At 36.1% G+C, this 15504-nt stretch overlaps 1 pseudogene; it reads right to left on the bottom strand.

Annotated features, from left to right (window-relative positions):
• Positions 1 to 925: 925 nt before the first annotated feature.
• LOC121321038 overlaps positions 926 to 15504 on the bottom strand; it is a 47140-nt pseudogene continuing 32561 nt past the window's right edge.

Below are 15504 nucleotides of genomic sequence, written 5' to 3'. Positions count from 1 at the left end.
TTTCTATTATTAAGCAGTATTCAATAAAGATACAAGTAAAATTCAAGACCATGCTGTCAAATAGGCTCCCAGACACAGTGTATTAAAGCACAGACAAATTTGAACTTAACATGTCCCATTGTAAAAAATATATACAAAAGACCCCTCCCCCACTTCCCAGAAGAATAAATGAAATAATACAATTATTTATTAATGAATATGTACAATAATAAGTTATATACAAAAATGTTTTTTGGTACATTTCAATGTGCAACTAAGGTAGATGAGGTAAGCAGAATGGCCATGCTAGACAATATTTTCAAACTTATATGTTGAAGGAAAACACAAATGTTTATCTTGTGGATTACATGTAAATTGATCACACATGCAGTTGGTATGTTTAATCAGTTACTTACATAGGAGTCCAGCTCCTGACTTTGAAAGCTTAGTATCTGACATTGATTAAAATCAGCACAAACAAACTGCATTTGGCAGAATTCATGGCGGTTGGGTTCTGTGATCCTAATCTGATTTCAATCCTGGCACCTTGACACACATCTTGAGCCACAATATCTGCCTCACCACTGGCTTTGTGCAAACCAAGACTATGCTTATTGAGGAAGAACTTATTGAGCATTTATATTGTACATGAAAATACGCACAGAATCTTTTTTTTAGGAATACTTGTCAGTCTGGCCCATGCACAATATTTCCTGATTTATTTTAAATATATGCCCATATATGTTAACATTAAAACATGCCACAATATGTATCTGCATGACTTACAATAATATAGAGATGGTATATTTTTTATTTATACGAACAGTACGTGTAAACCAAAACATTTGGTTATTAACAAGATTATATATATATATATATATATATATATATATATATATATATATATATATATATATATATATATATATATATATGGCAGCAGCACATCATGCTTCTCCCATATGGGTTTAATCAGTTGTTGGAAAATAACACTTTGAGCCAGAGGTGTAAAGAAAGCACACAATTAAAACAAAACAAAAAGAGGTAGTCATGAAAATTAAATTGTTTATCTCTAAATTAAATGTTTCAATAAGGTTTTCTAAATGAATAAAAACTTAAATGTTTCAGATGTTAACCTTAACTGCTTTATAACATACATACTTTTTTTTTTTTTTTTTTTTACTGTTTTCAGGGTTAAAAAATGTGTTTAATTCGTAATTTTTTTAAAAGTATTTAATCAGGCAATAATTCTGCACGTACTACTACAGAGAGCAGGAGGAAACTGTGAAACCACACCCTATTTTAACATACTGTACTCTTTGACAACTAAAACTTCAGGAACTTTATGTTTTAACATACCTCTACTTAATGTATTTATTAAAAAAGCTTTGTGAACAGTGACCGATACTGAACATCAATAAGTGTAGAGTTGAAAGTAGTTTGTAATGGAACAGCATGTGCATCCCAGCTCTCTTTAGCTTATTCATGATACATTCAGGTGGCACTTGCAGTAAAGTGTTAGCAGAAATCTGGAAAAAATATGATAATAAGTTAATGTTCCTCTTGATCAAATCCTTGGTTCTAATGCTTTCATGATTCTAAACAGATACCAAACAGTTTTGTTCATTTGTAAATCAATATTAAAAAGTCTTTCTCAGAGTGTCCAGCACATTGTTCCCAAAATCATTTTAAAAATGTTTGAAAGGTCCATCTCTTAACATTGGAACTCAATTGCAATCGCTTCTCCTTGCAGAGAATGGCACTTAAACACATCTGAAAGTAGAAATGGATAGAAATGTTTTTTTTTTTCTGAAATCGCGGCGCGTTGAAAACCCTTCATTCTTCATTTTACGGTGGTCCAGGCTACAGCAGCAGCTCACACACTGGCACATCTGGATGAGAGAGCAGGGCTTGTGGTCTCCGGTATCTCGGCCCACTCAAGAATATCTGTGCACAAGGACTCCACCGCGTCCAGCCTCTCGATTTGCACCAGCTTGGTCAACAGGTCTGGGATGCTGTAACCAGCAGTACTGATCCGGTCGAAGAGCTGCATCCCGTCTGTCATGCCACCGATCTCGTCCCTCTTCAGGCCAAAGCTCTCGGCCAGGTGGCGCCATGTTTTCACAATGGCTTTCTCTGTGTTGTATGTGGAGCTAAGCATCCTGCTTGTCTTCTCCAGGCAGTCAAAAGCCAGCTCAGTGGGGCTGAGACCTGGGGACGGACATCAACCACGTGAGGTGAGGAAAGGAAGTTTATATTTAACAAAAAGTAACAGACTGTTCTGGTCTGTACTGAATAGAACAGTGTCCCTTCCTTTAGAAAAACTTCAAGAATATTAGCATCCCTATTAAGCTTTTCCTAGAATCATTTGTTATTTATATAATTATATTGGTAGCTTTTATTCAATTACTTAATTTCTGTCTATGACAACTGCACTACAGTGTTTTTTGTGGTCTTGCTAGGAGTCTTGTAAACAAGGCCAATAAATAATAAATAAACTCAAACAGACATCAAGAGATATATTAGATGGCTTGGTTTACATAAATATTTGAGGTAGATTTTATACCAATATAGTGTTTCTGTAAAAATACATTTACAGTACAGGAGCCAGTGGTAATAGCATTGTAGTTACTATGTAATTACACCAATATTCATGCCTTGTCTAAAGTGGTCTAAAGTGGAACCAAAATGTGATACAGAATCTCATGGGTGTAGCACACACACTATTTCGATAGAGATCATAACTTTGAATTGAAAACAAAATAATGTATGATAAATACAATGGCAAGCAAAAACAATGTTTAATTTTCTTTATCAGAATGTACGTTTGAAATCCAAACACTTTCATAGAAAAACTACTCAGTTAATAGTGTTTTAAAAGTCGTGATTAAGCCATTTCTTTTTTTAGAAAAAAGGAATAAGCGGCATCCAAATTATAGAAAGTCGAAACTAGTTTCTAGTGGTTCAGTCACTACAGCTGGTTTTAATAATCCCAGCAAAACAATCACACAAAAACTATACCAGCATATTTACTGCAGTTCTACACAGCTTTTCCTAAATGGGTCCAGTAATTAATATGGATATGATGTGTTCCAGACACACTTTGGATGACAGATTTATATGTCCTGGATCATGGTATTTAATTTAGAAAACCAAAACAACTGCTTGTTTAGAGACCATTGCAGTGGTCTCTTTAGACTGAGGCACCATTTAAGTACAGTACCCCAAGACACTGGTAATAAAGACTGTACACTGCACATCTCCTTCACATGTAGTTGTTTTATAACTAAAATAATGGTCTGTGAGTATTTGCTACTGTTACCTCAGTGGGTCTACTCAATTGATCCAAGTACTGGAACCGTTTAAATCCCTACAAATCACTCTCCCTGGCATTTTAGTGTTTGTTCAGGAAATTATTTTGTGCCCACCTTCAGCAACACTGCATGCTTTAGTGTAGAGATCCAGGATCTTTTTCCTTCGACTCTGAATCTAAAAAAAAAAAAAAAAAAAAAAGTTTTGGTTTTACTTCTATTTAACAAAACTAGAACCAAACTTTCAATATTCTTCTTTCAAAAAGTTAGCAAGTGTTTGAAGATATGTCCCAGAGATTCATACAGACACTGCAAACATGCGTAGTGAATTACATGCAAGAAAAATAAATAAGAAAATTGCTTATCAGTTCTGTGAACGTTGCCTTTCTGTGTCTGTTCTGATGATCACTGGTGTTTTGTTTTGGCAAAGCAGTGGGTGAGACCAGGTCTGAAAAATCACCCAGTCGACAAAGTCAACCATTCTGAAAAGGAATGTTCTTTGCTTGTTCTTTGTAGTCTGTTGATCAGGCTGTGTGGTTGAAATGGTAAGAATAAATTGACAAAAGGACCAGTGGGTGCCCTTGCCAGCCCATTGGGATTCAGAATGTGCACTACTGGTGGTGTGTGGGTTTCATTAAATAAACAGAGCCGCAGTATGGCATGCAGTGTTTCCTTGTTCTAAGGTGAAATCTGATCACATTTCCCTGAGGACCAGCTTGTGTATGTATCAAACAGTTACACAAATGTTTCTCATTTTTGCTAATGCAAGAATATGCTGGGGGTCACTGTTTGATTTATTGGGAAACAAAACAGGTCATAAACTGTCCATGTATTTTTTGACTGAATCTAAACCCAACTGGTGTGATACAGTCTACCCCACCTAAGTGTATAACCTGTAGGGGTGTGCTGTTACTCATTACTTATACTCGGAATTGCTTTTAATAAGTATTTATTGACAGGTATTCAATAAGTTAATTTACTAGTGTGCTGTTTTGAAAACAAGAAAGGCTGTGCTTCGCTTACGTTTACAACCGAGTACCAATCAATGGCAATCGATAATGATTTCTGTAGGATAAAATTACATGTAGATATATGAAGACAATGAATGAATTGTTTTCAAAATGAATACGGCAAATTGTCTGCAATGTACATATGCCATTTAAGTAACAATTATTTCCATTTAATACCTGAGACTAAAAAGGGGTATTTTGTGAATGTAAAATAACTAATTGTCTGCCTGAATTAAGTGAACCCTAAAAGAAAGAGTAAATACTTAGGACTGTAGCATAATGTATTTTGTTACCACTACAGTAAGATTTTATAAGAAGAATTGGGATCACCAACCCACTTAAGTGTATACTCTGTTTAAGTGTATGAATATTTAGGAAAAATAAGTTATGCACTGAACTTGTTACTATTGTTTATCTGTAGTTACCATGGAAACCTTTTCTCAATACATACACAATTAGACAAGCAAGCTAGGGCCAGACCCACTTCAGGCTGCAGGGCCCAGTTCTGTTACCACTCGCTTTGGGACCTCAAGACAGCTTTGTAGTTATGCAGCATCCACACTGTATCATTCTTAATGATAAGGCTTATTGCTTTAATAACAGAGGACAGCTAGCAAATGACAGTATTAAATAATAAGGTTTATTGTGTTGCCAGGAATTATTTTGAACTTGGCAGGTAGAGGCACCAAATCGAAAGGCAACTCTAATTCAGGGACTACCACCACTGGTGTCACAGATGGTGCTGGAGCACATGCTTGTGAGGCTATTGCAGTAACTGCTTGAACACTTTTTCACTTCCGGATTGCATCGTCAAGACAACAATAAAACAGCAGAATGCAGCCTTTTCAACGGGACACACAGCACCTCTTGATTGATGGCATCTATTATATCAGTTAGCGATGTGCTGCCACAGTTTAAATTGACACATTGACTTTACACACACCCTGTACTTCAACCACTGCTGTTTTGAACCTTACCCCAGTGGACTTATTGTTTGTGGATGAGGACTTATCACGAGTTAAATGAACTAGTGACAGCAAGCATAAATCTGTGGCCCCTTGCTTCTCCAAGGCAGCCTCCTCGTCACTATCTATACTTCTGCTGAGAAGCTGCTCGTTTTCTGATGAGGCATCGTTTTCACTGAAAGAAAGGAAGAAATGTTAGCTCAGTGTGACAGAATGTGCCATTATTTCTATATTCTCCAAAATATCTAAGCTTGACTCTTGTGACATAGTGTAGCCCTCCAAGAAACCTACAGTCAAGAACGGCTTCATGACCTGATGGTGTCGTTACTGTCCAAGCAACGATGCCATACACTGTGAAGCCATTCACTGAACGTCATTCAGTACATTTTTATGTTAATGGTAAAACATATGTATTGTTATTAGTGGACGTTAACTCAACGTAAGTTAGTTCAAAAAAAGTATTCAATTTGCAAGTAACAGTACATTGGCAGCAGGGTGTCAAGTACAATGCTTATGGACATCACTCAAAAAAAATAAATCAATAGCCCCTCATTTAAAGTTTATTATAAAATGGTTTGGATAAGTTAAGTGCTGTGTTTGGCTGACTAGCTTACCTGATCTATTAATATTACTACGCCTTAATAGTAAAAATTATCTAAACAGTGTTTCTGTAGGTAAAAATGTCAACATACAACTGAAACAGCATTTAAATCACTCAACAATCTGTTTTTTTTTTCTTCATCTTTGTCACTAAGAATTACAGAAAAATTGGCAAATATACCGCGGTATTTATTGAGTCAGAGAACAGAAGCAAGAAAACTCAGAGGCAAGCAGTAGCAGTAACCCTATTCAAAAGCCATCTGAGAAATCACCATGCAAGTCTCACTCACTCACATTTATAATGTGATATTTAGTTTAATAAGTCGATGCCGCTGCTGCACATATGTAAATATATATATATATATATATATATATATATATATATATATATATATATATATATATATATTACATATATATGCAGCAGCTGCATCTACTTATTAAACTAAATATCACATTATAAAACTGACTAGCAAGTATGCAATGTTACAGATACATCTTACCACTACCCTCTGATTTCAGAAACATATTTAAAACAAAATTAAAATCTCTCCTGCTCTCTGCTGACACAACCGTTGGGCTTTTAAGCAAGGTCGAGTTCAGCATAGAATTTTATTGTGCTCGCCGCGGATGGGAAGGACTGCAGCACTGCGCAAACTGACACTGAAGTCATTTAGTCCACATAATGCTGGTTTACAATCTAAGGAAATGATGCCAGTTACTGGCCATTGGTGTGAAAACAGCCTCAGAAATTAATGATGAGCTCCTTTTGAAGACTGCAAAGCCTGAATAGGATCATTTCTTACAAAAAACAAAACAAAAAACAAAAACACTCGGAAACCCCTCCCTCAAGTGTCAGTGCAGTTCAGTGTTTGGCTGTTCCATGAATCCGTCCTCAGAAGTGGGAAATCAGTCTGCTTTCTATTACCAATTGTCATTTCATCTAAAAAATGTTACTATAAATTGCAATGTTCAATGTCATGTTTATGGCAAATGAAAAAGTACAAAATATATGTTACAATCAAACAGTCTTCAGGGACTATTTTTTCTCAGTGGAAGAATAAATAATATATTTCTTATTTTTTTCCTTAAAAAAGCTAGTTTGTGTAATTATTAAAAAAAAAAAAAGGTGGCCATTTTATTAGCGAAATAACCCACTCCAGGGTGTGCGGTAAGACAATTATTACCGCACAGCCTACGTGTGTGAAGGCTCTCAGTCTGTGGCCTCGTGCCTCACAACGCACCCAGGGCATGCGGTATGAATTGTCTTACCGCACACCCTGCTGTGGTTATTTCTTACTTATTCCACACCACGATTTAGAATGCACTCGGAAATCGTTTCCACATCACAATTCCTTGTTATTTTATCCCTGATCTGTTCCTCTGAAAAACCTCTCCTTTCTACAGATTCAATCAGCTCAGGTTACTTCCTTCGTCAATGTTTTCAATGATAGTGCCTTTGTTGACACACACTGTGAAAGAGGTGTACAAAGTGTCATTGTCTCCCAACAAACTGGCTCTTCCCAAGTAACTTGGCAGCAGGCTCTATGAATTACCAATCTCTCTGGCATGCAAAATGGAGTGACAGTGTACATCTGAACAGCATGGTCTAGTGGTAAAAGAATGATTCACTGTCACTTCACTATAGTTTTTTAATCCAAGTTTGAACTGTGTAGTGTTTTTTTGTTTGACCACACACTGATACACATAAGAAACCCCTCTTTGTTAGTGCAGTTTGGGTCACAGGGATGTAATGCAGATCCCTGCCTTTCTGCAGCCATACAAGAAAGGGTTAAGGGGGGTTAAGGGGGAAAACTGTCATCTTCTAAGGTTTGCTGTTTCAACTAGTGGTATGGCTAAGGTGTCCACACATTATTAATCACTGTTGTTTTATCTGTCGAAATGAACAACTTCACTAAAAACCAATGGGCAAATATTCACTACTGCTTAATGACAGGAACAGCATTTCATTTAGGGTTAGTGTTGATCTTAAATGCGTTCAAGCCTGCCTGTACCCCTACCCCCAAGCAGGAACATTACCCTGCTAACTTCCCCTATTCAAAAGAGATATAAAAACAATAGTAACTGGCTGGTTCTCTCTTTCCTTTTTTAATGAATAGAACTTAATTAATAGAGAACAAAAACAAACCAAGCTAACAACTAGCTAGCTTAAACAGAAATGTATCTATTTATTTATTTATTTATTTTTTGCAATCTCCACAAACTGCGGGGTCTGGTGCATTCACAGCGCTGATAATGTTACATATACAGTAGCTAGATATTACTACAGAAAAGACAATGGGTCAAACCAATGTTTGTGTAGGGTGCGTGTATGTTTTTTTTTTTTTTTTTTATCAATGTTGGCCTTCTGGAGTCATCTGAATGCCTTCCACCTTTTATTTCATTTTAAACTGTTTAAATGCCAAACCATAACAAAACATAATAGTGCATATACACAGAGCAAAAAAAGTGGACAGGCAAAAAACATAGCTGTCCTTCCCACCAAATGTTATATGTTGTCTGTATATTCTGCCTGCACGATATTTCTTCTTTTTCTGTTGCTCTGCTAGCATTTGCAAATATAGCTGTCTGAAAGCCATGTTCACTCTTTAACTAGAAACAGAGATTGTTCTGAAACACTTCCTGCAAAATAATTAAGAGGAGTGGAACCAGCCTTAAGTGATTTCCGTGCAACACAGAGATTTCAATTTCAATTTAGCTTGTGGTGGTGAACTTGCAGGATTATTCATGACACCTCCCCCAAATTTGAGGGAAAAGCACTTGCGAGAGAACAACTCGCAAACCCATTTTTTCCCCAATTTTTTTCCATCTATTCACTCACTCAAAAGTACAACTTTTTTCGCAAAAAGGATTTCTACTCTGTATAATCTCTACAACTCCCCCGGCAACACCCTCAAGGCATTTGAATATTTGGCCCCAAGTCTCCAGGGTACATTTCTAAAGAACTACCTCATCAGTAAAAAGTCACTTCATTTTCCAGCTGGAATCCTAACTTGAACTTGTTTTTTCCACCCAGTGCCCATGTAAAGGGAGGTGGTAAGGCATTAATAAAAGTTCTCCTCACTCAAGATTAACAGCTCTTGAAACCCAAATGCTATAACTTGTATTGTGGTAACTTTAATTATCTGTAGATCTAAAGCAAAATTGCAGGAGATAAAATCACCAATTTGAGGCCCCAATTCAAGTTTCAACATACTTGACTTGTAGGACTTGCAGTATTTATAATATGTTTGTGCCCTACAGAAAAAAAGGCTTGAATCATGGGGGGATTTGTGTTTTGGCTCGTTTCTAGAACAACAACAAAAAGAGTGGCTTGGTGCATTTATGAGATATATTTTGTCTAGCATTTGGCACATTTCTTTACACGGGTAGATTGCTGCTAAATTGTTTTTAGCCTATGTGTGTCAGTGTTCCAAAGCAGCTTTATTTTAAATCAAGCGATGTGATAAAGAAAATCTTACAACAAATTTCAAGCCAGCTTAACACAGTATATATTGTGTCAATGGGCAAATTGGATCAAAACAAAGCAACGTTTCAGCCGCTGTATTTGACAAAAGTGTCACTTTTTTTCTGAAACAAGAACATTAACTTAAGAATACTCAAGAGCACAAAAAATGAAATATTGTCTAAAATCGCTTCACATTCAAAGTGTTACTGTGTTAACTGTTAATGGCATAATTGACACGTAGTGCCACTTGGTGTATGAATATTGTAAGAGTGCTATTGTCATTAAAGAACATTAAGGTTTTCTTAATGGTTTGGTCATTTTCACACAAAGGGTCAGGGTGAACAGAACAGAATTAATGGTGTTGTATCCTTATATCGTCTCATACATTATAAGCAGTTGTATTTGGTGCTGGGTACTAGAAATAAGTAGAGACATAACAAACTACCTTGTATGATTTATAAACAAAAAGCCCAAAAATGAATTGAAAACTGAGAAGAGTAAGTGAAGGAGCAGCATCAGACCCACCTTTTGACAGTCAGAAACCTCCTAAAACCAAAGTCAATTTGTCAACATTCTCTGTAAAAAAAAAAAAAAAAAAAAAAAAAAAAAATATTTATAATATATATATAGAATATAATATATAATATATATATATATATATAATATATATATATATATATATGTGTATTGAATCTAGTCAATAGATCTGTGTTGAGATCAGTTATAGATCAACTGAACATATCTGAAGCTATCCTATCTATTTCAGCACTTAGAAACATTGCAAAAAGACAATCTTGCTGTGATTAACGAAATGCAGTGTCCTATATGGAAATAAAAAAAAAGTTATTTAAAAATAATGTGAGTGGAGTTATTCATTTTTTTTCAGACTGTACTAGCAGTTCTCCACTTTGAGTGGAATTATTTTACTTAGATCTATATACAGTGTTGAAAGATTTAAGCACTTGAGCTTGTTTCTCATTTTCATAAAACTAACATGGAATTGTTTCCTTTCAAATACAAAGAGTTAATCACTGACTGCAGTAAACCCTTCTCTTCTGCAGTAGACATACAGCAAAGATTGGTTGTCAATAGTAATATTATACAGGCTTATCTTATTGGTAGAACATGATTATTCTAAAGAGATTAAAACCTACATAATAACCCTACATTATCCCTGTCTTTTCCTGTGTTTGTATACTAATCCATTCTTATGACCTATTGCCTGGAATCGCTGCTGTCAGATTAGACAATATCATCTGTTTGCCTTTTTCTCATGAAAAAAAACAAGAAAAAAAAACATACTGCAGTGCCTGTGGCATTCATCTCTCAGAAAAATGACCACACATATCTTAGCCTGATCTGAAGACCTGCCATATTTTCAACAATATTACCACTTGGTTTTGGCCTGCGTTGAATGTTTATCTTTTAGCAATCTAGCTTTGAGTGAAACCACATGTGGAAAACGGTCACCATTTTTTAGCATGGTTTCATAGCAGAGACCTAACCAGTAGCTGTTGTAGTATACTGTATTGAAGGCAAATAAACCGATCACACATGAACACATACAGTATATATCACCACCCACCATGTACGACAGGTTATGTTCTTTTAAGAAGTATATTCTCACTGAACAGAGATATACATTTTAAAAGAACCCGGGAGCCGTAATGCAAGCAGATTCCTGATGTAGGTGACCTAATAACAGTAACTAAAAGGGTTTAAAGACTTTCTGAAGTTCCATCAACAATGAAAGTAATCAAAACCATTCCATTCTTACCTTGAGCTTCCTTCTTCTCTTCCTGCTTGCTGGTCTGTGCTTCAACAGTCTTGACTGAGTGGCTTGAGCAACACGCTGGAGATCAGATTAAAAAAGATATGAACTATTGTATGCTCAGGGATGAGGTTAGTTTTGTCCCGAGTCAGAAAATAAACACATCCTAGACACCTTGGAAATTTGTTAACTTTTTAACCATATATGACAAGGTGCCCGCCCCTGTGTGTATTTTCTGTTATATGTTGCGTGTGGTGTGTTAAATGTTGGTGTATAGTCATTGGTATACAGGATATAAATGGGTCTCTGTAACACAAGTGTTTAAAATGTATATTTGTATTTAGGCACGAGGATTGCACAGCACTTCACGTGCAAGTAAAATGTAATATGTGAGCACGGGGAATTGCACTTTATTAATTCACGTGCAGTTGTACCGCGACTCCAATTGAATGATTGATTAGCAAGCGAGTCTCGGTACAGCTGCATAAAAGCAGTATGTTTTCATATTATCTGGGTTGGGTGTTCGGTGAGCGGAGAACGGGATAGGAGACAGAGGTAATAATTGTAAAAATAAGTAGTTAAATCTGCTCACCGTGTTTTGTCTGTATAGTTCATTTTATTGGTCTTTTTATTTTGGCTACCAGTGCCGTGTCCTGTGTTTTTGTTTGTTACCACCGTTTATTTTCTGTCTGTCTGTTCATTCATTAAATGCTGAGCGAGCTCCACCAAACTCCACCTCTGTCTTTGTTTATTTTCCTGTTTCTGGTCGGACAGCACCCACTCCGGCCATCTTTGTGACACCGTATTAGAAAACCTTTTTTTAAAATGTTTGTTTTTGTTTGTTTTTATTTTAAAGAAAAAACATTGCGTTTAGTGTCTCACAATGAAACACAAATAGATTAACCACAATGCTGCTTTCAAGCTTTACAGTCGTTGCCATTATATTGTCTTCTCAGAATGGACTGGAGGGAGTTGGAAGTATAACTTGTTTCCAACCTTATCCTGTTAAATGTTTGCTCAAAATGTCAGTTATTGAAGAAGCTTACCTTGAGAATTGGGTTTTGTCTTCAGTATGTAGAACATGATGATTAACACAATGGCGATAGCCATAATGAATATTGTTGACATTGCAATTATAAGAGCTGTAGCCAAGTGTCCTTGTCCAGTCAGGTCTGCTGAATGGACAAGATGCATTGTTAACATTGTTGCCTTAGTAGGCTGAACTAAAATATTTGTTGTGCAAAATACATAGATAAGTGTGACAGGTCCATTCTATGAACATGATTTGGCATGTAAACATTATGCAAAATTAAAAGTTGCTGAAACTGCCCAACATTAACAAGGTACTGGTTATACTCAGTTTGACAAGCTCATAATACTGCTAATGGAGGGTACGGTGCCTGTAGAGAGTCTCATTGGCAAAATGGTAACAAATACTCAACAAGTGGATTTTTTTGAAGTTACAGTTAACACTGATATTCATTTAAATATTACAGTCCATTGTACATAAGTTTTAAACAGGGGTTATTAATCCCATTATACCTTGGTTCACTGGAGGACACACTTGCCAAGCCACCCCTGTGTACAAGGCAGCCACTGGATTTACATTAGTCAATAGGAGGAGCCACTGATCTAAATGCTAGTGTTGCAATACCATGGATCTCCCTTACCTTTATGGGCATATGGGAATGAAGTGGTAGTGCTAGACAAGGAGGATCTGCTAGAACTGCTGGAATCGCTGAGCATGGTGCCCATACCTGCCAAGCCAAAGAGACAATGAACAGCCTGGTGGAGGAAACTGTGAACTGTGGACTGCACAAAGGGCTAGAGCTGAAGGAGAGGGTTTAGAAGAACCACATGGCTTGCCTTGATACAGTCATGTTTGACGGTGCATCCAACACTGCCTTTATATTAAAGGCTCTTTGTCTTTTTTATCCCTAAAGATAATCTTCAAAGGCAATCATTTTATGGTTTGTCTAAACATCAATCTCACTGGAAGATGTTGTAAGGCAGATCTCTGTAAATTATTGAATTACCTGCTCAAAATATAGCAAAAGTAGGTTGTAGTTCTTTTTTTCATTTGGTAAAAGAAAACTCAACAGAGATAGTTCTTGGGTAACACATTGGAACAGTAAAGACCGGGAAGAATAAAAAGGAATTTCAGTACTATACATCACTGATGTAGAAAATAGTACTTAAGTCTACTATGACTATGACCACCAAACAAGATGTCAGTGAAGAGAACTGCACCCTGTATACTAGGAACAGGACCATTGGAACTGATTACGAAAGACCCTCCCTCCAAAACATGAGATGGACATGGAATAAACAGAAGATACAGTTCTGCAGAACAATTATCACAAGCTGCGACAAGTTAATAATCCTCTGTACTTCTAATTAATAGACACAAACTACGCAACGTGTTTGTCTACTTCACAGATTAATTAGCAAGCACTAGCTTGCCTACGCCTCAAACAAGTAATTCCCTGTTAATCGCTTAGTTTTTTTTTTCTGTTTGGTATTTTCTTAAGTTGAGTTAAAACATTTCATTAAAAATATGTGACAGTAATTACATTGATATAGTGTTGAATGAGTTTTACATTTTTTACTTCATTAAGCCATCTAGATAATGACAAGAAGATGCAGGGCTAGGAAAACTAAAAGGCTTGGTGTTTGTGCTTGCATTTTAAAACTTGCTGGAATTCCAATCGATAACAGGGACCCATTTTCATTTCTTAATGCCAGCACTAATAAATATGTTGGTTTTTTTGGGGGGGTTTTGTGAGAAATGCACTGGTTTTTAGGTTACAGAAAAGGCAGCGTAAATTAGGTTTCAAAAATCTAATTGTGGTGCTCTTTTTATTTTTAAAATTGCAAGGTCATTGAGGTTAAGTTCACAGTACCTCTGAAAATTGCCAGTCCAAAATGATTCTTTGAGTTCACTTCTTCTATCTGACATATTTTATTAATCCAGTAAATACAATGCAGACATTGCCAAGTCCTAGTCAACCTAAAAATGAGACATTTCTGTGTGATGCCAGTTTTGTTTGGTCTCTGTCTTCAATGATTTTTTTATGCACCCTGGTTTGCATTTGCAGTTCTTTCATTTACAAGGTGCCCCCCCCACCAAGTCTGAAAACAGTTGTCATTATTCACTTACAATTACTGATAAGTGACACTTAAAAGGCAGGATCCCATCTGGTTTCAGTTTCAAACCCCTGCTACTAAAGTGGAAGCTTTTTTTTCCTATGGAAAATATGTCTTGTATGTGTTCTGTAGTCAATAAAGAACTAACCCTCAGCTAAATAACAGAAATAGTTTGTCCTGAAAAATAATGTTTTAATGAAAAGAAATGGAACAGCGGCAGTTTAATGTGGGGTAGTCTAGCTGCTGATGAGACTGAAGAAAGGGGCAGGCTTCTGGAAAACTGAAGTATTCTTGAAGGGGAAACATATTTACATACATTATCCTGTGTGTGATTTTTCATTTAGAATTGTTTTCTAAATATTTAACCATTGTCAAAAATATAGATAGATGTCAGCTGTAGTGTGTATGCAGAAGGGTGTGTAGTGTACAGCATAAGGTTTATTTATTCAATATTGAAATCTATGTAAGTCTTCCATAAATGTTGTCCACATGTTGTCTTGTATACATTACATTAGTAATGCATCATAAAGATGTGACAGCAAAGATTCCAGGGATCCGAGTTTTCCTCAAATAAAGAACAAAATTCTGATAAAAAAAAAAAAAGCGTTATTCCGTGATTAAAATAAATGGCTAAAATGTAGTCCGTCCCCCGTCCCCCATCCCGTCACATTATAACACAAACAGTACTACTGAATAAGACTTAACACAGGAAATATGTATTGGTACACTTTTAAAGTCTAAGGAAGTCACACCAGTGTCATCAACCAATAATATAAACAAACCTACCATTTTACTTTAAACATTACAAATATGTCTGTGCAGTAATAATAAAAAAACAAAAAACAGTATTAATATGAGATATCCGAGTTACTGTAGTCTTTGGCATCTGGATGGCTATTGCCAAACTCACTGACCTGATCGTTTTCGATATCTTTAACAGCTTGTTCAGTAATTAAAACACACGTCTGGATAACTGAAGAAAACTGCAAGCCACTTATCAACATGAATGTGCCTCGTTCAACCGTGACCTCTGTACACCAGAAGCAGTTTTATTAAACAAGTATGTTTACGTAACTTTAATGCAAAATTGCCTGTGTTGATGATTATATATGATAAGTGTATTGCTTTGATTAACAAACACCAAAAAAAGCCTTGCATGTTTTTTGCCCCGCCCCAAGAGCAAAACAAAAAACAGAAAATTTGCGTTATTCCACAGCAAACGGATTCCTAGGATCCCTGAAGATTACCAATA

Source organism: Polyodon spathula, chromosome 9, assembly GCF_017654505.1.
Source record: "Polyodon spathula isolate WHYD16114869_AA chromosome 9, ASM1765450v1, whole genome shotgun sequence".
Lineage (NCBI taxonomy): Eukaryota > Metazoa > Chordata > Actinopteri > Acipenseriformes > Polyodontidae > Polyodon > Polyodon spathula.
This window is presented reverse-complemented; position numbering and strand designations above follow the sequence as displayed.